The sequence below is a fragment of the Crotalus tigris genome, unplaced genomic scaffold (genome assembly GCF_016545835.1).
Source record: "Crotalus tigris isolate CLP2741 ecotype Arizona unplaced genomic scaffold, ASM1654583v1 scf7180000018371.15429387391:27106975, whole genome shotgun sequence".
NCBI classification, from domain to species: Eukaryota; Metazoa; Chordata; class Lepidosauria; order Squamata; family Viperidae; genus Crotalus; species Crotalus tigris.
In genome coordinates this window covers 519,728-542,423 of record NW_024096970.1, presented here as the reverse complement: position 1 = coordinate 542,423, position 22,696 = coordinate 519,728, and the positions used below count along the sequence as shown (strand labels likewise).

The 22,696-nt window shown below is 38.0% G+C and overlaps 1 pseudogene; it reads left to right on the top strand.

Moving 5' to 3' along the window:
* Positions 1 to 16,669: 16,669 nt before the first annotated feature.
* On the top strand, positions 16,670 to 18,034 carry LOC120311872 (annotated as a pseudogene).
* Positions 18,035 to 22,696: the final 4,662 nt, after the last annotated feature.

Below are 22,696 nucleotides of genomic sequence, written 5' to 3'. Positions count from 1 at the left end.
TCTGCAGGATAATTTATCCCTAATTTGGTCCTATAGGGCAGCCTTCCAATGATGCATCCATCATTTCATTTTATTATAAATTTCCAAATTGATTATAGTCACCCAACTCCAGTGGGCTCTGTAACTGATCCATCTTGCTGCTGATCTTCCTGTTTTTCTCTTTCCTTTCTCCTTTAAGAATATTAGAGCTAGATCTTCAGATAACATGTCCACAGTAGGGTAATTTGAGCCTGGTAATTTGAGAACTCTGGGTTCATCCATTTGTTTATTTTCTTGGAATATTGGGAATATTTTCCAATTCCAAATTGCAATATCTTTTTTATCTGGCTTCTTCAAAGTCCAAATTTTGCTTCCATTGAATGTCATGGAGAATTCCATTGCCTGCACTGTTCATATCTTTTCCAAGGTCTTCATATGCTAGTCATGGACTATTTCTTGATTGCTTATTCTTTACTATTGAGGTTTTTGCATAATGTATTCAAAATATGGAATTTGAGCCCACTTACCTGTGCCTTATGTAGAACATTGGATTGATATGTTCCATGCTTAGGATTTTTTTTTTTTTTTTTGGTTAGTTATACAATTCTCAGTAGTCGTTTTATCTTACTTCTTCAAAATCCAACTTTCACTTCCATAGAGTGTCACAGGGAAAATAATCACATCTGAATTTCTTTTCCAAGCTTTCACTGCTATCTCATCAAGTTAAAATTGAGATCTACTTTGCAATTTGAATCCATTATTTTTTTCCTATCTTCTGGAATAAATTTGAATAATCTCTACTGTTGTACATGATAACCTTTCAGATACTTGAAGAGTACTATTATTAGTCCTGTAGGCTTGCAACAGCTCCAATCACTACTAAATTTTGCTTTGAGAAACCTGTTCATCTTTGATGTTCTTCTATGGGTAAAGAAGACTGGTGCATTTAATTCTGTCTACCCTGCTAAGATATCCAAATGTAGGACTTTGTATTTTTGCATAGCATGTATTTTTCCTGTTGGAATGCCTCTTTTTGCATTTGTCCAGTGTTTCAGCTTGTCCAGATGCCCTTTGACAATCTTGATATTATCTATCAATATAATATATATATATTATCTTAATATTGATATTTGACAATCCTGATATTATTGAAAGAAATTGTGGGTACTCCATCACTAGAAGCTTTTAAGAAGAGACTGAATAGCCACTTGTCTGGAATGGGATAGGGCAGTAGTGGGATTCAACCGGTTCGCACCAGTTTGGGAGAACTGGTAGCTAAACGTTGCTGAGTTCGGAAAAACGGCTGAACCCATGTTGTTTCTGGAAGTCCATTCTAGGCCTTGGAGGCCTCCCAGGCCTAGAACGGCCCACAGGAAGTGTGTGGATGTCACTTCCAGAAGTCCATTCTAGGCCTCAGAAGCCCAGGCCTGCATCCATGCAGAAAACCTGTTGTTCAGGTATTTGAATCCCACCACTGGTATAGGGTCTTCTGCTTGTGCAGAGGGTTGGACTAGAACTCCTCCAAGGACCCTTCCAACTCTGTTATTCTGTTCTGTTATTCTATTATTATCTAAGCCATAGTTTTTGTCCCTCTTTTTGCATCATCCATAAACTGAACTGCCATATGCATATAGCAAATTCATGTAGCTTTGTTTTTGTTGTTTGTGGTAATGAAAAGCTAACACGATTGCCAGATTATCCCAAAATGAACTTTTTGCAAATGTGGACATCCCAAGGCAATACAGTATATAACACTACAACAGAAAGAATATTAATATTCATGATTAAATAGTTATGGTATATAGTTCCCTGGCTGTATTAAGAAGTTGCATTAATTAAAATATTTGTTTATAAGTACATTTCTCAATGCTATTAAGCAAAAAAAGATCAATTGTCTTTCAAATGCTCTTCAAGCAGGCTGTTTATTCTTCCTGGATTCCCTGTCATTTCAAATTCTGCCTTGCCTGTCTTCTACCTTCTTTTATCATGTCACTGTCTTCTGGCAGAATAATGTGCCATTCATCGTGTCTCTCTTCCTTGCCTCTTGGCTGCAACCCGAACATTTGGTTACAGAAGGATGAGAAGAAGATAAAATGTTCTTGTGTACCTGAAAAGCTTTGTTTCAGCTTACTTGGCAGTTAATACAAAAGTTGAATGACTCATCTGACTATAACCTGATGGAGTGCCAGGTGGTAGTTGGTCCTTGCACTCTGTAAGAACAACAAATGGATAATATTGCACACAGGCATTTTGGTAGTAACTCACAGGAAGATTTAGAAAGATAGTGTAATCAGAGGGAGATGCTTTAGATAGGATCATTCATATTCTCTTTGTTATGAATTCAAAGTAGAAGTCTTGTTGAATGGAAAGGCTATTCATATTTAGCAATTGAGCAATCTATTTGCCATTGAAAAGTGTGATCATTTTACTTCAGTAGGCAACCAGAGGGCCAGCTTTTGAGAAATGGTCGACATTTCTAATAAAAAGATTACCTTGTTTCCAGTGCATCCAGGGGGCTTAAAAGGTTTTTTCATTAACCTTGGAACATTTATGATGGATTTGATGAGCAACTAAGCAATTTCTGAAAGGAAGTGACCTTATATGGCACCACTGCCATCTCTGACCAGAGTGAACCAGTTGCCACCTATTTTTATATGAATTCAGTTGACAAGGTAAATAAACAAGAGGATGGGACCATAAATCAAAGATGTAGGAACTATGCACTTTCCTTCAGATGGTAACAATTGTCACAAGGTGACTTTTGATTTAGATTAACAATTCTTTGCATCTAACATAGAGAAACTCTCTCACACTCAAATGTACATAAACTGATTTCCACATTTGCTAACCAATGCTTAAAATGATATCTCTTTTGATAGTTGAGCCCAGAAAGAATCATATAATCAATGCTAGGACCCTTGTTGTGCCTCTACATGAGATTTTAGTAATATATGAGATTGGTAATAGAAGAAAAACCAACAATCCAGAACACCATGCATACATCTTACTTCCCAGCTGAGTGGAGTACTCAGCGATACCAATACTTTTATACAATGAAGAGAGATAAATTGCATCAACTTTTATATAAAAGGTTCAGTGGCAACAATTAAGTGATGCTAAAACTCATGAGATCATAGCAGTTTACTGGCAGAAACAAAGAAATAGAACAATAGTTCAGTAAAGGCCTTAACAAAAGTTACAGCACGAAGAAGGAGGGAAGAAAGGGATGGCCCTGTTGCCTAGTTACAAAGAGAGCATTCCAGCTCTTATATTGCTATCCTCCCTCCCATATCTGATAACAACTTCAGATTTACAATACAACTACTACCTTTTAGTATTTGCTCTTAATACTTATATAGCAACTTCCTGCAGAAACTATCATGCCATGCTATTATCCATTAGTATGAAGATAGGGAAGTATTTATCATATCCATTCCACAGTATTTTGATCACAGTTTTTAAGACAACCAAATAGGTATTTTAGATGACTGTTTTTCAGAGTTACTGTTATAATTACAACATTAAAATTAATACAAACTGAAAAAAAAACAACTGAAAAAGAAAATGTAAACTATGCAGAGAAGAAATAAAAGAAAAACTAGAAAGAGGAATAGGAAAAAAGGATATAGTAAGAAAAGGAAAAAATATATACAGTATAAAGAAGGAATCTCCCATTTTCATCACAAAATATATAAACAATTTTAGTAACTTATTACCTTCTCTTAAAATACAACAATCTCTTCTTCCCATATCCCCTCTCTTGTCTATCAACAAATCCACAAAGCCTCATCATTTCAATTCTGATGTCAGCAAAAGATAACATATCTATTTTAGCCTTGATCAAATAAATCAACTTTATATTCCTTTTTTTTACTTTTAACAATCTTGACCTTTAGTCCATTCAAATAGTGTTGCATAACTTGATTTCATTTTTTCTTTATCCATTCTCCAATTCTTCAAAATCTTAATAAGCCTTTTTTTTGTAATTTCAATACAGAGAAATTATTCAGCTCACTTTCTTGGTTTATGCTTGTCTTTTTTAATTATTAAGACATCATCTGTTTTCTTTTGCGTGTCTATCCATGTCATTCTTGTAGTTGTCATTTTTAAATCCTCTTTTAACTCAGTCTTAATCTTGTCAAGTGTAATTTGTTCCTATTCCATAACACCTTTTAGACACACCCTATCTATAGAGATAGACACTTTTTAAAAATTTTGAGTCCATTGTTGAAAAATATCCTTTATTGTGTCCAATGTTAATCACCCTTTTCCTGTTTATTCCCCACCCCACTTCTTTCACTAAGGATTAAATGAAACTTCCCTGATGCTGTAAAACTTATTGATCAAAAACTCAAAAGTAGTTTACGTGTCTTTCAGAGATTTTCTTATAAAATGTGACATTGAATTGACATTGGATATAGTGTTTGAGAATAGTGGAACTGAGCTTTAAGAAAATTGTTCAGAAGAAATGGTTTGGATCTTGTACAAGAACAACACCTTTTAGGTTCCAGTTGGATTGAACTATATCCAATTTCTTCATGCAGTGGCCATAGCCCTAGAAATTATTTATAATGCCACAAGCCAAAAGCATTGTCTGTCTGTCTGTCTATCTATCTATCTATTTATCTATCTACCTACCTACCTACCTACCTACCTATCATCTATCTACCTATCTAGGTTACAATTCACTAATGCCATCATCGTCAAGGACAGAGACACTGTAGAAGCTAGAACAGTGGTTCTCAACCTTTTTAATGCCGCAACCCCCAACCAGTCATAAGTCGGGGACTACTCAACTGGTCGTAAGTCGAGGACTACTCAACTGGTGCAGCACCGTTTGCAGAATGGGACTTTTGGCGGGCTCAGCAGGGCAGAGACAGCCTGGACAATTCCTATTGGCTTTTGAAAGCCAATAGAATTAGACTCTATTCAAGGGAGTCTATTCTATTGGCTTTCAAAAGCCAATAGAATAAAAGGGAATAGCACAGCTAAGGAAAGGGGGAAAAATGGCGGACTGCGTTGTTTGGCGACCCCCATAAAATGGTCGTTTGACCCCAAATGTGGTCCCAACCCACAGGTTGAGAACCACTGAGCTAGAATGAATCTCCAAAACTCTAATGAGAGATTTGTACATTTCATAAAAAACTCAAGTCTTCTTAAACAGATCAAAGCCCATCTAGCCAAGCATCAAGTTTACCATAGCAATTAATTAGATCAGGCTTCTCCTTTTATTAGCATGTACTGTTTTAAAACTCATTTCACCTGAACAGGAAATTTATCATTTTTGAATTTGTCTAGCCTCTTTGTTGGATCATGATCCTACCTTGTGGCAGTGAATCTCATACATTAAGACCATTGTGGAATTTGTAATTATTTGAATGCAAAAATCTTGGCAGGGTCTCAAATTTTGTCTGCAATTTTCATTCCACTGATTGTGCAAAGTTAAGCATATAGAATCTGTAATTGGACCTGACTTGATTTATTTTTTAGAGTGACCAAGGATGGATGATTTTACAGACTAAAATAATTCCTGGTATGATGCTAATGAACTCTACTAATTTTCCTGCAATCACTCATTAATTAGAGGAATTTGTTTCACTAGCTTGGTCTTGGGCTTATGATTTATACAACATGAAGTTAGTATTGACAAAGATACATATTTTAAATTTTATCAACTCTATTACATTCTTTAATCCACACACACACACACACACACACACACACACACACACACATACATACATACATACAGCCATTTCAACATTACTCTGACCAAAAGGAACAGAAAAGGAAGGCAGGAATAATCCAAGAACATCATCTGTGCCAAAGCTGATTTGAACAACATGGTCTTTGTTATTGTTTGAAAACAGTGTGTGCTTTCCACACATCAAAGTACAGGAAATTCCACACTACAGGGGAAACCATGTCCTTTTATCACATATGGGTAGGACTCACAGTAGTCCTGCTTGGATGGAAGATAAATGCATGAACTGAACCCAGAAGTCCAATGCACTGATTAGAGAATTGGAATAATGCTAATGACTCTTCTGTATTTTACAATCATACCACTGCATTTTGAGTTAATTAATCACTTACAAGAGAGACTTGGGCAAAGCATCTTGGAATGGTTTAAGTGTGAGCAATGATAACACATGCCACTGTGGTAGAAGGCATACAACTGCTGCACCAGCTGAAGTTGGGCAAGGCCCTCCTTTCTGGCCTCTATCTACCACTTGATCAAGAAAAGTTGAAAAGTTGAAAATTATACTGAATTTTCAGCTCCATGTTTCCATTAAGCCATACGTTTGCAACTATGAATTAGGAAATTCTTATATAAGAATACAGAATTGAGGTTAGAAACTGGGAGACCATGCATTTTAGCCCAGCCCTAGGTACAAAGCCAAGTGGGTGACCTTGGGCCAATCACTTTCTCTCAGCTCTAGGAAGAAGGTAATGGAAAACCACTTCTGTAAAACCTTGACAAGTAAATTTCAGGGACTTGTCCAGGCAGTCTCTGACAATTATACATGACTGAATAGAAAATACGTACTATAGGGCAGACTCTTAGTAAATTCGCAGGAATGGCTTTATCAAAATGGTAAAACTTCTAGGCATCATAAAAATACCAGAAATCTTTTTTTTCAAAGTCATACATGCAGTTTTTGATGTAAACTCTCTCTCTCTCTCTCTCTCTCTCTCTCTCTCTCTCTCTCTCTCTTTCTCTCTCTGTGTGTGTGTGTGTGTGTGCTTTAAGTGTATTATTAAGGCAGTGCTTCAAATTCAGATGAATTAAAGCCCCAAGTACAACTGAGAGGATCTCGACCGCAAGACAAAGAAGAATCAAATTAACTTTTTATTGACTGAATCTGATTCTCAATAAAGTTATCTACATCTCCGGAACTATTTGCTGTTGCAAAGGGAATAGCACATTAAATTTACTGGAAAATAAGAATGGAGGTAACAGACAAAAATACTGAATTTCTCAGTTCAAATAATTGTACTCTGGGAGCAGATCAGTGAGATCAACCTAATAGTTGGACATTGTATAATTATGTGACCACCAGGAGGCAGTGCATAACTGTTTTCTTTCTTATTGGGACTCATCTGGAACAACCATTTAGAGTAGGAAACAAGCTCCATTTGTTTCTTCCTTATTTATTTATCATATTTGTACAATCCACCCAACTCACATGAAAGTATCCATCAGCAGCAGCTTCATTGCGTTAACCGTTGCTAACATTTTTAGTTATTAGCTTTGTATTATAAGTTTAATAAATAGATAATTTGACACATCTCTTAATTCCTTTTATTTGATTCTTGATTTATTTAACCTTTTCCCAGCTCCTTTTAAGTGATTGGTTTATTAGAAATGTTTATTCTAACCTGTATTTCTATCCTTCCACCTTTCCACATTCAGGACTTTGGCAAAAAATTATACGTTCCTGGAATATCTTTCCCTTTCTATACTCTTTTTACGCCTCACTGAAATTTCCTCTGCTTTTTCCATGACAGAAGGAGGAATTCCTGTTGGATATTTGCATATATTTAGGAATCTATTGTGTCTACAAAATTTTTCTGTCTCTATGTTAAACAATGGAAGATACGAGTATTTGTTTTCTGGGTTTTAATTTGGATTTGAGAAATGAGTTGGAACAGATTTCTCTGATTCAGTCCAAGTCTGATGACTGAAGTCAGTCTCTCACTATATAGCTAACACATCCTTAACAATGTAAAGTGTGAATAAGATACATTATGATGGTCTATGACCATAATAAAGATTTTGATTTGATTTGAATAAGATAAGCATTCATGTTGAAACACATGAATGAACTTAATGTAGTTTGTAATTTGTGAACCAGTACACAAACTTTATGTGCCAAAATCTATATTTCTTCTCAAGTTTTGCAATATAATTTGGAACTGAATGAAAACTTCGAACAACCCAAACAAATTCCAGGTACAGTGCAGAACTGAACAAAGAGTAAATTACTAGACTTTTCCACTATTTTAAAAGAGAATTCATCTAATTAGAGAATATTGCAGACCTCCAAGTCTCCTTGAAGTGCTATAGGGATTAGTACTCCAGTATCAATGCCAGGAAAGGAAGAGCTTCATCTCTAGAAATCCCTTAAATTCATAAAGAAAAAAATTGTGGATGGATGAAAATGTAGATATCTGGTTGGTCTTCACAGTATCCTTTCTTCATTATCTGAATTGGCAGGACAGTTAGTTGGACCAGATTGCATACAAGCAACCAGCAACAAAAAGAACCATGATGGACAAACATATGGAACTGGCAGGCAGGCAAACCATGCAGAAAGACTTGGGAGCAACGAGCATCGGTGTAGGACAGATAATTCTACATGATATTTGCATGTAAACAAAGCTGAGACTGTACTGGAGCTTCAGTGACACCAAAAGACAATGTTGAGAAAGTGCTTTTTTTTTATTGACACAAAAGTGATAGCAGATCTGAAAAAGGAAAAGTGTTCTTCAAGTCAAACTTGATTTTCTGATGATCCTAGGAACAGGTGGGTGCAATTTTCCTTACAAAATTTGTAAGTGGGCTACTATTGTCTACTTCCCTACAGGCCTGTTAATCCCAAATAGTGCTTAGCAACTGAAGCCAGATAAGGTCTTAGACCTGATTTTAGGGAGGCAAATCCATGATAACCACCCTATTAAATTTCATATTAAACATCAATGTGACAAGATGTCTGTACCAACAGCCGGTGATTTAATTAAACTGAGCCAGCTGCAACTCTTTCCTTCTCCAATTTTAAAAATCTGTTAAATAGGAATGTGAAATTAGTACTTACAGTATTTTGCTTCAAAAACTATGCTGTTCCTAAATATTAGAGTAAAAATTTAAACTCTTTGATTACATTATTACATCATTTCTACTTCTGGGCCTTCAAGACCAAAAAGATAAGCTCCAAAACCTGTAAACCCCCTTCAAAAAGTTGCCTGACTTGCTGTAAAACATTTTTACTTTACTCTTCAGCTGAAAATCTCACATAGCTTTTTCTGAAGTTTAATAATAAAGCAATCATTATCCTAAGGGTCACATCCTTACAGACATGACACAAAAAAGCAAATGATTCTGGGAAGGAGAAGATGAGGGGAAAAGGAAGCAAATTCAAGCCATACTTCATTACAAAGTTCTTAAGAGTTTTTTATTTTCACTTTTCCCCCAGGGAAGCTTTTTGAAATTTCCTTTCTGCTGCTCAAAAAGAGAGTTAAGTGGGTCCAACACTTTAGGTGGCTGATGATGCCATCTCTCTTCTCTGATTCTTTTTTCTTGACTTTCTGAGACTACCCCAAAGCATGAGGTTTAGGATCTGTCAGATTGGCCTACTCCAGGTGTATGATGGGCCTGGTTGTTTCCAGAAAACTCTTAGGGCTTTCACTAAAAAACTAGTGGACAGTTCATCTGAGACCTTAGTCACCACCTAGATTGGAATGGGCACCTGAGACCCTGCTTTGAATTGCTCCTAGGAAGCCTCTGTGAGCTGATTATGGGCTATGCAGAGATTTTTTGAAGGAACTCCAGGTGATTATAAGAGCCATCTTAAGTACTGGAGAAAGAAGACAAACAGCAAATATGGGTACAAGTTCAAATTCAGGATTACATTATGGCAATAAGGATGGCAAAATGCTATTTCATCTGCTGATAACTGTGTGGTGGCTTTGTTTGGGAATGAATGGACATATGAACATTTATTGAATCATTGTGATGATTACTCTTGTTATCTGGAAAATAATGTCACTTAGATCTGCTCCAAGTTGGATTCCAGTGAACAGGTCTAGTTGTAGAGTTATCTGGAGGATATTTCAGGATGTGAGTCTTGAGAAAGTGAAGAGGGTCCTCAAGATTGTATGCTCAGGAAACCTTCACAAACACAATTATTCTGGACAATTTTCATCCAATCTCCTGGGGAAGATCATTGAGAAGATGGTTAGACTTCAGCACCAGAGACTCCTGGGTCAGATGGATTGACAGCAATTGCTTTAGTTGGGGTATAGTATGTAATATAAGACAGGATCAAGATGATCAAATCATGCTGATGGGATTTATGTTCATTTTAAAGGAACTTAACATTTAAGGAATTTTAACAACTGCAAAGGATTCAGTGTCAAAATGTTTCTTCTGTGCTTTATGGCTATAATTATGCCTATAGCCTTCTATAGGGAGGAAAGTTATAGTAATAAAACCATTAGGCCCAGAGTCCAAGTAGAGCTGCATCATCATATGAAGCTGCATTTTAAGAACAAGGTCTCAAGGCAACTTAAGCCATGTTACTATTATCCTTGCCCTCATCATGTATTCATTTCTTGTCCTGATACCAGTGCAATATTTTAAGTCCACGAATGAGTTGGCACCAGCTTCCTGTGCCATCAGTTCCATTGTTTTAATCATGGAAGAATTACACTGAGAGAAGGATGTAAGCTCTGCCACCTTGTTCTAAGTTAATAAACTGCACTGTCAGTAAATCACAAAGCAAACCCCTGGGAGGAATATATTATTCCCCAACTACTCAACACCAAGGATAAGTTACAGCTGTAATTCTAAATAGCTTTGATATCCTTCCTTGGTGACTGCATTGTTGTAATAAGCAGGCAACCTGCCAAGCATCCCTCCAGGCCTGTTATTACACTTTCAGCTAGATCATTTTAATTTACATGGAAATTATCAATACTTTAAAATGGTCCTTGTCCATCAAGCCGGATTGTTTGCCATCTCCCTAAAGTGCAGCAATCCAAAGACAGATTGCTGATTGGATGAGCCACCATTATTGCCTCTTCAGCCTTCCATAGTATTGCCAGCTCCATTTTGCTCCAGCTGACCCAAGATCAGCCATTACTGGCTCTGCCAGTGTTAATCCCCTGCATTTCCTCTATTATTTAGTTCTGCTATAGCAATTTAGTTATGCTTTAGATGTTGTAATATGGTGGCTGGTATCATTACATATATTTATCTCCAAATCTTGCCATTCCGTTAGTTAATGCCTTCAATTTCTATCTCCAGATAAGCATTTCATTCCACAGAAGACTGACATCAGAGGTGTGATAATAGCCATTTTCATCTAATCTAATATCCCCATCACCAGCATTTGTACTAGGAAGTACTAGGAAGAAACCTCATGTATAAGTAAAGGAGTAACAGATAAGTGAGCTTAGGATCATAGCCTACGGCTATAATTTTGCACATAGTTATGACAATTTAAATGCCATTAACTTCATTAAGCATTAGGCATATGTCACTATCCCTGCAAGACCTTAATAACTTTTAAGATATGAAATGAAACAGATATTGTAGTGGCATATTACTTCATTTAAGGTACTTCTTCAAAGTCAGGGTTCTTCCTGAAAAGTCTTCCTCAAAGGCTTCACTGACCAAAAATAATGGGTGTTGTAGTCCATCTGTTTGGATAACATCAAACTGGAGAATATTGTTTTAAGACATGGAATAATCACAGGCATTTGCAGTGAATTGAGATTAAATCAACACAATCAGACTTGCAGTGACATCATAATGCAAATCCCTCTTTAGATGTTTAATGCTAATATACAAACTATAGTTTTTGTATCATGATATATATTTTGTTAAATGCCATGCTTTAATTCCCTGGATGCCTGTGGGGAAAAAATTATCTTGCAATATGCAAGATGTAATATAAGCTATTGTTCACATAAATAGAAATGTAAGTTAAATGGGAATTTTACAATGGGTGAGACAATGCTAGAAACTAGTGTCATGTTCGCATTACTATTATGACATATGATTAATAAAAACAGGATCTATTTTGCCACAGTTGTGGCTGAATGACACTACAAATTACAAATACAGAAATATGCCACTCTCATCTACATATTCAACCAGAAATTCATTTCATCCTGTTTTCACATTCAGTGACATTTAATACACATTGACATGTAGATTTCTATGCTTCTACATTTAATTACTTACATTAGATATGTTTTTCTTTCAAAACCTTTGTATAAATATGCTTCGTGTTGAACAATATTAATGTTTAAATGTATTTGAATATTCCTTCTTCCGTGCCTTCCCTGCTCCCCCTTTTTGCAATGCTCATTGAAACATGTAGGAATTATTAAAAGCAGAAAGTATCTTTGCCTATCAGTACAAAATACATTACTTTGATTACTTGGGCTTTTCCACAGAGCTGCCTTCAGTTCTTCAGTCTCCTGGGTATAAATTGGTTAGAAATGAATCTGGCTTGCCGAAATCCATTTCTGGACTTCAATTACTTTCTCCACAGTTCTGGTTAGTTTTCTGTCTAGTGAAAGTTAACACGGACTCTTTTAACACTTGTTAAAAAGTTATAGTGGATTCCTGCTTTCCTTCTCCCTTCCATGCCAGGAGAGCAAGCACCAATTGTTTCCTCTTCAATGGGCAGGTCTTCTAAGGGGGGGGGGGGGGGGGGGGGGGGGGGGGGCTTTTGTTTTTTTAAAAAAAGACCAATAGTTTTATAGCTTTTCCTGAAGTGCAAGAGGGAACCTGACAAAAGTCTTGTCAATTTTACCCAATTAAAAGGAAGAAAAGCTATCCAGCCAGCCATCCAGCCATCAATGAACCTCTAAAATAGTCCAGCCTTTCATGGCAGTCAACCCAGCAGTCCACAGTGACATGGCCATTGAAGATAGAGAGGAGAGCCTGGGGACGCACCCAGCAGAGCACACACACCAGCTAATTGGATTGGAGGCATTTGTGCAGGATAAATGAGATATCACGGGTGAACCAGACTATGCCAGCAGAGAGGGAAAATCTCTGCTTTTGATGTGAAGCCAGCTAACCTGGGTAAAGGTCACATTCCCAGCAGGCTAGAGATATGCTGAAGACATCATTGATTGTTCCTGTCCTTCTGAAATGGTAGGTGGTTTGTCCTCATGCAGGGGCAAGCAGGAAGCATAGATCACTTCTTTGAATGTGTAAAGGTAGATGTTATAAACAAAGTATTAGACATTATTTTTTGCTTACAAAATCACAGAAGCAGAATCCCTGGAACTGGAACTAAAATTGACAGCTGTTCAATCCTCCTCTTCTGGAATAGATAAATATGCTTGCTCCAATCTTTTTACCCTTCTCTTTTTTGGCTATATTTAAGATTGTTTTTCCTATCATAGCTCTTCTACTCTTTCAATGTTCTGAGATCTTCTAATGCTTCTGACTAAATGCCAACTCTCTGCATTTCCATCGTTGAAAAAGACTTTTTTCCCTCCCTACTTCCTTATTTGACACGTCTAGCGTTATAGCTGCTGCTGTAAGCTTAATTGCACAAATTTAATCAACTTTTCTGCACTGAAGTCTTAAATTTGGTAATTATTTGATTCAATTATTTAGTCTGAGCTCAATAACTAATCTCCTCAGTTTAAGTGTTAAACCTCCCTACAGAGCATTTCTTTTCAAGGCTTGAGATCTATATGTGTTGATTATTTACACAAAGTATGTTACATGGTAATGCTAGAACAAGTAAAGAGTGCCTAGTAAACTGCAGTTAATTATTATTGAGAACCAGCTATATCCTTAAAGAGACATGGCTTCTTTCAAATAAACATATTCCCTTTGGAATATGTAAAGCTTTTCCTTGCCACTCCATTTATCTGTAATGGGCTGATATTTGGAGGACTCAAAGTGCAAGCAGCTTTGAACTTTTATAGTTAAGCCCATTTTCCTTTAGTGATACAAGAAAATCCTCTACAGGTGATCTTGGCAAATACCTGTCTTCAATTTCAATGCTCTGTTTTCATTTAGGTGAGGGCTAAACTCTCTTGATGTTGCTTCAGATATTTAATTGTCAAAATTCAGTTTATCGTAGCTGTTATGTATTGAGGTTAATCGCTTAGAAACTATTGGAAACGGTCAAAAGGCTGCACCTTTTAAACTCCAGACTGATTGTCTACATGCTAATTATCTTGTCTTTAAGAGGGAAATACTGCTTTAATTCTACTGGCTGCCACCTAGAGGTGAACTGTATAAATAATGGTTAAGCAGCAGTTTGGGCTGCTTCTGTTGTTAACTGAATAAAGAGTTGTTGTTTGCATCATTCGCCTTGTCAATGCCTCATTGAACTCAAAACATAACAGTGGTGACAAAGGTGGGATGTGCTGCGAAGAAATAGAGCCAGAAGTCACTAGGGGTAAGACCAGGCCTCAGTGCCCTGGTAGGAACTATGTTCCCCCCTCTGCCTGCCAGCAAGCAATGCTGGAGGCCAATGCCTGAGGGACCCGTCCCCAGGACCACCAACAGAAGCCTTAGCAGCACAAGGCATTGCAAAGTCAGAGACAACTCACCATGGCCAAACTCGGAAATTTGTCAGAGTTTGGAGAGGTGGAGCTCATATATCTCTTGCGTCGAGAACTATCTGAGAGCTAACCAAGTTAGTGAAGACGGCTTAAAGGCTGCAACACTGCTGTGTGTGTGCAGCCAGGCAACATTCGATATAGCTAAGAACTTGGTCGCTCCAGCTATGTTTGAGTCAGTTGCCTACGCCGAGCTCAAGAAAATGCTCAAGGAACACTTTGAGCTGAAGCTCTCTGTTATAGCCTGGAGACACGCTTTCGAACAAAGGGAGCACCAACCAGGCGAGTCTGCCACCGAGTTCATAGCCACCCTACGACAGGTGTCCCAGCTCTGCAATTTCTCAGACCTCGAGGCTGAGGAACCAGGACCTTCAGCAGAAATTGTTCGCAAAGGAGACCTTGTTGTTCCAGGATGCCCTGAAGGAGATTATGGCCACCAAAGCTGCTGGGGGAGCCGTCAAAGCCTTACGGCCCTCCAAGAACACTCCCAGCCCAGAAACCGTTCACCATGAAGATGCTGAACAGAATGAAGACCCCGACGTGGACCAGGAGATCGATTGGTTGCAGAAACCACCAGAAAGGGCCCAGCAGCCATTTGACAAGACAGTTCCCTTCACTCAATGTGTGGGTTGCAGAGGCCAACATAGATGCTCAGAGTGCAGGTTCCGCACAGCAATGTGCCGGGCATGTGGCAAACAAGGCCACATCGCCGCCATCTGTAAAGGCCGCCAGAGAGAAGCTCTACAAGAAGAGTTTCTCAGAAAAGGTACCGGGGCCCCGGGGAAACACAGAGTTGGTTTTTCTGCTAGCAGAAGGAGTGTGTTTAGAACAGGTGCCCATCAACCCATGAAGGAGAAGCTGAGACTTCCCAAGGAACTTTTAACCACATTTTCCAAGGAACTTTTAACCACATTTGCAGTCACAGCGGCAAATAAGTCAAATTCAAGCCATCGAATCTCATGTTAACTGATTTCCAAAACTCCCATGTAGCGGTTAAAGAAGAAGCCATACTCAAAGTGCAATTCAAAGAATTTGAGGGTCCCCTGGATGTCATGGTTGTTGAAGGCAACCACACAAGCCTCATCGGGCTAGACTGGTTTGATGTCTTGGGCATCCATGTGACTGGTATAAACCGAATGCAAGCAACGGATTTGTAGGTCATTTGCCAGGAGTTTGCTGATGTTTTCAGCTCTGACTTGGGAAAGTACAAGGAACCTCCAATTATTCTCCATCTTGATCCTATCATAACTCCAATAAGTATCAAGCCCCGCAGAGTGCCTTTTGCCTTTAAATCTAGAATTAATGCAGAGCTGGACAAGCTGTTGCAATAAGGCGTGTTGCAGCCAATAGACAGCAGCCGGTGGGAAACCCCTATAGTTACACCACTTAAGGCCAACAGGGAGGTGCGCATTTGCGCAGATTATAAATGCACTATTAATAAGCACTTCAACATTCATATCCAGTGTCTGTAGTCAGCATATTTCAACATTTATATCCAGTGTCTGTAGTCAGCATATTTTGGTGTCACTACAGGGAGGTCGCATATTCGCCAAATTAGATTTGGTTCAAGCCTACCAGCAACTGCTTGTGGATGATGCCATGGCAGAAGCTCAGACCATAATTACCCACAGGGGAGCTTTCAGAGTAAGGCACCTACAATTTGGGGTCAGTGTCGCCCCAGGGATTTTCCAGAGCGTGATGAAGCACACGCTCAAAAATATCCCATTTTGATGACATCCTCATAGTGGAAATATTGGCAGAAAGGCTCAAAGCCATACTTCAGCATTTCCGTGAATTTCTTAAGGCTGAACCTTAAGAGGGAAAAATGCAAAATAGGGATAGCTTCAACCAAATTTCTTGGTTTCCGCATTGATGCCATAGGCATTCACCCTGCTGAATCCAAGCTCAAAGCAATTCAGCAGGTCCCCAGTCACAAGTCAAGGGGGATGCTCCAGGCTTTCCTAGGCCTACTCAGTTTTTATTATGCCTTTCTTCCACACAAGGCCGCAGTGGTAGAGCCATTACTCTTGGATAAAAAGGCACAGTGGCAGTGGACCAGCATCCATGAGAGAAGCTTCTCAGCAGTCAAATCACTGAACAGTTGCCTATCAGCTGCTTCTGTTAACTGAATAAAGAGTTGTTGTTTGCACCATTCGCCTCGTCAATGCCTCACTAACTCAAAACATAACAGTAGCAGTACAATATCAGGGTAAGAGGACAAGTAAGGGGACTACTTTACTACAGCGGGTAAGGTAAGGAGACTAACTTTTTAAAAAAGTATTTCTAGCTATTATTGGTCACCAGGACTCTGTCTTGAGGTCTTGACAGATTACCAAAGGAAATAGCCCTGCAAAATGGGGGAACAATGCCATGCATATAGGGACTTCCCAAAATCCACAAAGAGGGAATGTCATTCAGACCAATTGTTAGCAGCATCAACTCAGTCACCTACAACATTGCAAAATATCTAACTACCATACCAGCTGGTTTAGTTGGTAACACCACTCATCACATCAATAATTCACACAACTTTGCTAGCAAGGTTTGGCAAATAAAACTGGACACGGATAAGACCATGGTTTCCTATGATGTGACTTCCCTCTTCGTTTGCATTACAACAACTGAAGCTGTCATAGTAGTGAAAAAACATGTGCTGCAAGACAGCACCCAAGACAGCACCCAGAATCAACCTCAGCCCAGATCACATATGTGCCATGCTGGATGTCTGCCTAACTACTACCTATTTTCAATACAGTGAAGGTTTCTACAGACAAAAACATGGCTGAGTCATGGGCTCACCTGTGTTTCCCATTGTGGCCAATCTCTACAATCTCTAGGTAGAAGCCAAAGCCCTAAACTCCCTCACAGGAATTCAACCCACTCACTGGTATAGGTTTGTGGATGATACTTGGATCAAGATCAAAACACAGGAATTAGAAGCATTCACCAAACATATCAACTCAGTGGACAGATATATCAAATTCACACATGAAGATGTTAAGGAAAATAGTCTAGCCTTCCTGGACTGTGCTGTATACATTAAGGAAGACAAACCTTAACATTGAAATTTACAGAAAACTCCCATACATAGATCAATATTTACATTAGATTCACATCATCCACTGGAGCACACAATGGGAGTTATCAGAACCTTACACCACAGAGCTAAAAACCTGCCCACCAGCAAAGAAGGAAAAGAAAAAGAAATAAAACACATCAAGGAAGCCCTCAGAACATGTGGCTATCCCAAGTGGGCCTTCATCAAATCTCAAAAAAGACCTAGCAGGAACTCCTCCATAACAGACGAAGAAAACAATAAATGAATGTAGTCATTCCATACGTTGCAGGAATATTGGAAAAGCTCAGGAGGATCTTCAGCCAACACAACATACTTGCACATTTTAAACCCAAGAATACACTAAGGCAGACGCTTGTCTATCCCAAGGATAAAACACCCAGAGACAAACTGAGCAATGTAGCATATGCAGTACAATGCAGTGAGCCATGTGCAGATCTGTACATTGGGGAAACAAAACAACAATTTCATAAATGTATGGCATAGCATAGGAGAACAAACCCATCAGGACAAGTGTCAGCAGTCCATCTGCACTTAAAAGACAAAAGCCACTCTTTCGAAGACAGCAAAGTCCACATTTTAGACAAAGAGAACTGCTGGTATGAAAGAGGGGTCAAAGAGGCCATCCATGTCAACGGAGAGGGAGGGATATGACATCATCTACCTTCAGTCTATAACACAGTCTTTTCAACAGTTCCAAGAAGGCTCCACACCCATTTGCACTACTCAGGTGACCCTGAAGATACAGATAAGCTTCCAGGTAGCATTAACGACTCGCTAAAAGAATGCAAATGAACACCTGTCTGCCAGAGTATAAACAGTGGTGGGATTCAGCTGGTTTGCACCACTTTGGCAGAACCCGTAGCTAATTTTTTGTAGCTCAGGCCCAGAATGGACTTCTGGAAGCAGCATCCACACAGAGAACTGGTTGTTCACATATTTGAATCCCACCCACTGAGTATAAATCTTTCCATTCCCCACCATCCGGTCAGAGCTGAAGAAGCTTCTTGGATGAGAAGCAAAATATCTTCAAAGAAAACCAAGGAAGTCCAGTTGCTTCATGAAAAACCATCTTTGGGATAGCCATACAGAATGTTTTAGTGATAAAAGGAATAGCTTGAATCACCCAAATAAAGCAGAACCTAGATTTAACACAGGATATACGCAGCTGGAGATGCAAGAGACATTTATATAAAGTATCATACAGCTGAAATGGTGAAGGGAATTTTTGACAAAGAGAACTGTTTCCTTTATGAAGTTACGTTGTAGCATATGGCAAAACCAGAATAATAGCATGCTGTGGGGATCTGAGGCACAGTCTATAAAAAGAAGGATTGCTTTACTTAGTAGGCTTTCGCAGTGGTGCATTATTGGACATAGCTGTGGCATCAGTCACTATGCAAGGGGACAGGCATAAAACATAGTCACTGTTAACAAAGAATTTTGAAGTTTGCCTCTTTTTAAACCATGGAAATGCTTACTGATGAATTCATTTATTTGAATTTATTCATTTAAAGCTTTTCCCAGCAAATGTTTGCAATGTATTCTCAACAAGCTCAAGCAGATCTTTTCTGCTTCCTGGAAATTTGTTCCAATAGGATATGCTTACATTTGCTTCTACAAAGTGCACTTTTATTTATATTGTACTGCTTTGATGCACTTTTATTTATATTTTACTGCTTTGATCCTTTCTTTACCTTTTGTCTCATTAGTACACTATAGCTTTCTAAAGTCCATGGATGTTAGTCAAGCAGAATGATCATCTAATGTATTGAATTAACATTGCAGAAGTTTTGTCTAGGTATCAATAACTTGGCTTTAGTCACTAGTTCTAGAAAATACTGAATCTGCTATATTTTCAGGTGGTACAATCCAGGAAACATTCTTTTCTGATTTATCTCCTCCTTGTATGAGCTATAAGGTCCTCGACTTACAACAGTTCATTTAGTGACCTTTAACTGAATGGTCAATGGCATTATAAAAAGTGACTTTTTACACACTGACAACCATTGCAGCAACCCCATGATCATGTGATCAAAATTCAGATGTTTGACAACTGGTTCATATTTATGACTGTAGCTGTGTCCAGGGGGGGTCATAGATCACCTTTTGTGACCTCCTGACAAGCAAAGTCAATGGGGAAGCCAGATTCACTTAACAACTGTGTTACTAATTTAACAACTGCAGTTTGTAAAATGGTGCAAAACTCATCTAGCAAATGTCTCACATCTCACTTAGCAACAGGAATTTGAGCTCAGTTGTGGTTGCAAGTCGAGGTCTATCTGTACAATATTTGGAATGCTTCTAATAACCTTTTAACAGTCGCATTACAATATGTTGGTGGGGGGGAATAAAACAGAAACTTTAAATGCAAAAATATCTTTTGTTAGGACAAATGTTACATCTGTATGTAAGATGAACTGAGATTCATTTTTGAAGAGAAAGTGAAAAGAGAGAGAGGAGTTGGAGTTCAATGACTCCTTACAATGAGCTGTTTTTTTTATCTGCAAGAGATCTAAGAGTAATAGATGTGTTTTTCATAAGCAATTGAGTATGATTGTTAGTATGCACAGTGTTTTACCTCATCCACCCTGACATAACAAGAACAACTTTCTATTTATTCATTGCTTGTTTGCTTATTGATATATCACCTAAAACACTGTACTCTTTGCAGTGTGCCACAATGACTAAGCAAAAGAAAACCAAAACAATCTCAATAAACTATATACATAATAATTATCAACATTCAAGTGGGGGGGGGGGACAATCTTTATTTTTGTTACTTTGTTTTTAGGCACATTTTTTTCTGGTCTTGTTTTGTTTTTGTCTTTTTTATCTTTATTTTCTTTTTTGGATTTTGGATTTTAACTTTGGAAATAATAATAAAAAAAATTGTTAGGCACAAGCAAACAGAACCACTCATGGACAAGCCCAAGTAAGTATTTTATTGTTGATCACCTATATTAAGGAATCTTTCCAGTCTGTCTACCTTGTCTTGGCAAATGGCAGATATAGACCAAAGATTTTGACCTCAGATATTTCCTGCCTTGAACATAATCTAAACTATAATATCTCTTTACACCACATAGAATGGGTGCCCTCACCTTCAGTGGCTCCACCACAATAACACAATACAACAAAGCAACAACTTATCCATAATCATACACATTTATATTGGACTTGAACAGTCTTCCCCAATTATCCTTTAGGTGGCTTGTTCTGTATTTGGGGGGAGGGGAGGGAAACAAGGAAGAGAAATTCCTGAATTAAAAATAATTTAAAATGGTGAAAGAATGTGAGTTCTAAGACAGTTCAATGAATTTTAAGAATGTCTACATTTTTATTCCAGGGATCATTTTCTATATGTACCATGCTTGTTTGTATCCTTATCACTATTTTTTGGTGGGTGTGTTCAAGATCTGCTTTATTGTCTATAGATGTTGAAGAAGAACAAACTGTATACTTCTTTCAATCCTTATATTTGTAATTTAATTAGAAGTAATGCTAATAGACCCAGGCTGAAATCACTGAGAAAGATTGTGGAATTTACCTGATTGTTGGATTTATCTGAAAAAATGCAAAATATGTGTAGGTCAATATGAATTCGGAACACAATCTTTGTCTGTCTAGGTTTTTTCCACAAAGCTAACTTAATAAATGAGGACACAGATATTTCTGTTGTTATTGTTTGTTTGTTTTTTTTAAAAAACCACCTGTGATGGATGCTGCCTATAGGAAGAGATACTGTAGTATGTAGGACTACAGTAAAATGGCAGTTTCTTAGGAAGGAGAGAGCATATTCAAAGGATGGTAGTGACTCAAGAGAAGTACAGCCAAGAGCTGGATCAGAGACAGAGAAAGAGAGTTAGAATAGTCACTCCCTTGAACCTTCCATTGTATATCTATTAGGATGAGAGTAGTAGTCTGGCAAGATTCAGTCTCCTGGGTATAATCAAATAAAGAATTGAACTTTGGCTAGACTGTTCTACGTCATTCTTGGGCTGGGTTTGACAAAGACAATGGAATTTATTGATTGTAAGTATTTTGTATTTTTTTTCAATCATATTGAATCATATGCAGCCAATTTTGGTTACCATATCACAAAAAAGATGTTGAGAGTTTGGAAAAAATACAGAGAAGAGCAACTAAGATGATCCTGGAGGCCTGGAGACTAAAACATATGAAGAACAGCTGCAGGACTTGGGTTTGGCTAGTCTAAAGAAAAGAAGAAATAGGGGAGACATGATAGCAGTATTCCAGTATTTGAGGGGCTGCCACAAAGAAGAGGGGGGGTCATGTTATTCACCAAAGCATCAAAGAGCAGGACAAGAAACAATGGTTGGAAACTGATCAAAGAGAGAAGCAATCTGGAATTAAGGAGAAACTTCTTGACAGTGAGGACAATTAACCAGTAAATAGCTTGCCTCCAGAAATTCTGGGCACTCCATCACTGGAGATTTTTAAGAAGAGGCTAGAGAGTCACTTCTCTGAGATGGTTTAGGTTCTCCTGCTTGGGCAGGGGGTGGACTAAAAGACCTCCAAGGTCCCTTCCAGCTCTGTTCTATTCTGTTCTGTTCTATTGTGTTCTATTCTCAGGTTACAGAAACAAATATAAACCCAACTATCTAAGCAGGTATACTATATGCTGTAGACAATTCATGAATGCAAAGTCAATGCAATATATGTGACATTGAATTATTGTGATGTAGTTTTCTTGTACTTTAAAAGGAGGAAAATGGAAAATGAGTTTTATATTTTATAAGGGCTAGGACTCAGTTAATAACAATCCTCCACAATATGCATCAATGGATACTTCCCAATCCAGGTTAGGGTAGATTGGGATGTTATTGGTATTAAAATATAACTGGTGTAGTCCTAAAATGTGATTCCCCTTCCAGTGGCCATTTAACTTTGTTTTTTTTTTTTAAGTTTGCATTGGAGGGGAGAGTTAAATTATAATAATGAAATAAATCTCAGATAATCTAGTTTCATATTAAGGCATTAATGCTAACTAATTGCTTTGATGAATTAGTAATCCTGCACAGTAATTACTACAATGAATTAAGAAAACCTTCTTTTGTGGGATGAGTGAGGAATCTATCATCCAAGGTCACAGATCAGTCTTGGTCCTGGAAATGTTGTTTCATCTAATAATATGACTAGCAATGATAGCACTTAATTGTTTTGGCAGAACTGGTTCCTGTTTTCAGGAGAATGAGGTAAATTGTTTAATAAGTTGTGGTCTTCAGTATCTGATGGTAGACATCACAGTATCAGATTCATTATTGGGCTCATATTCAGCTTTTATGTCATTCC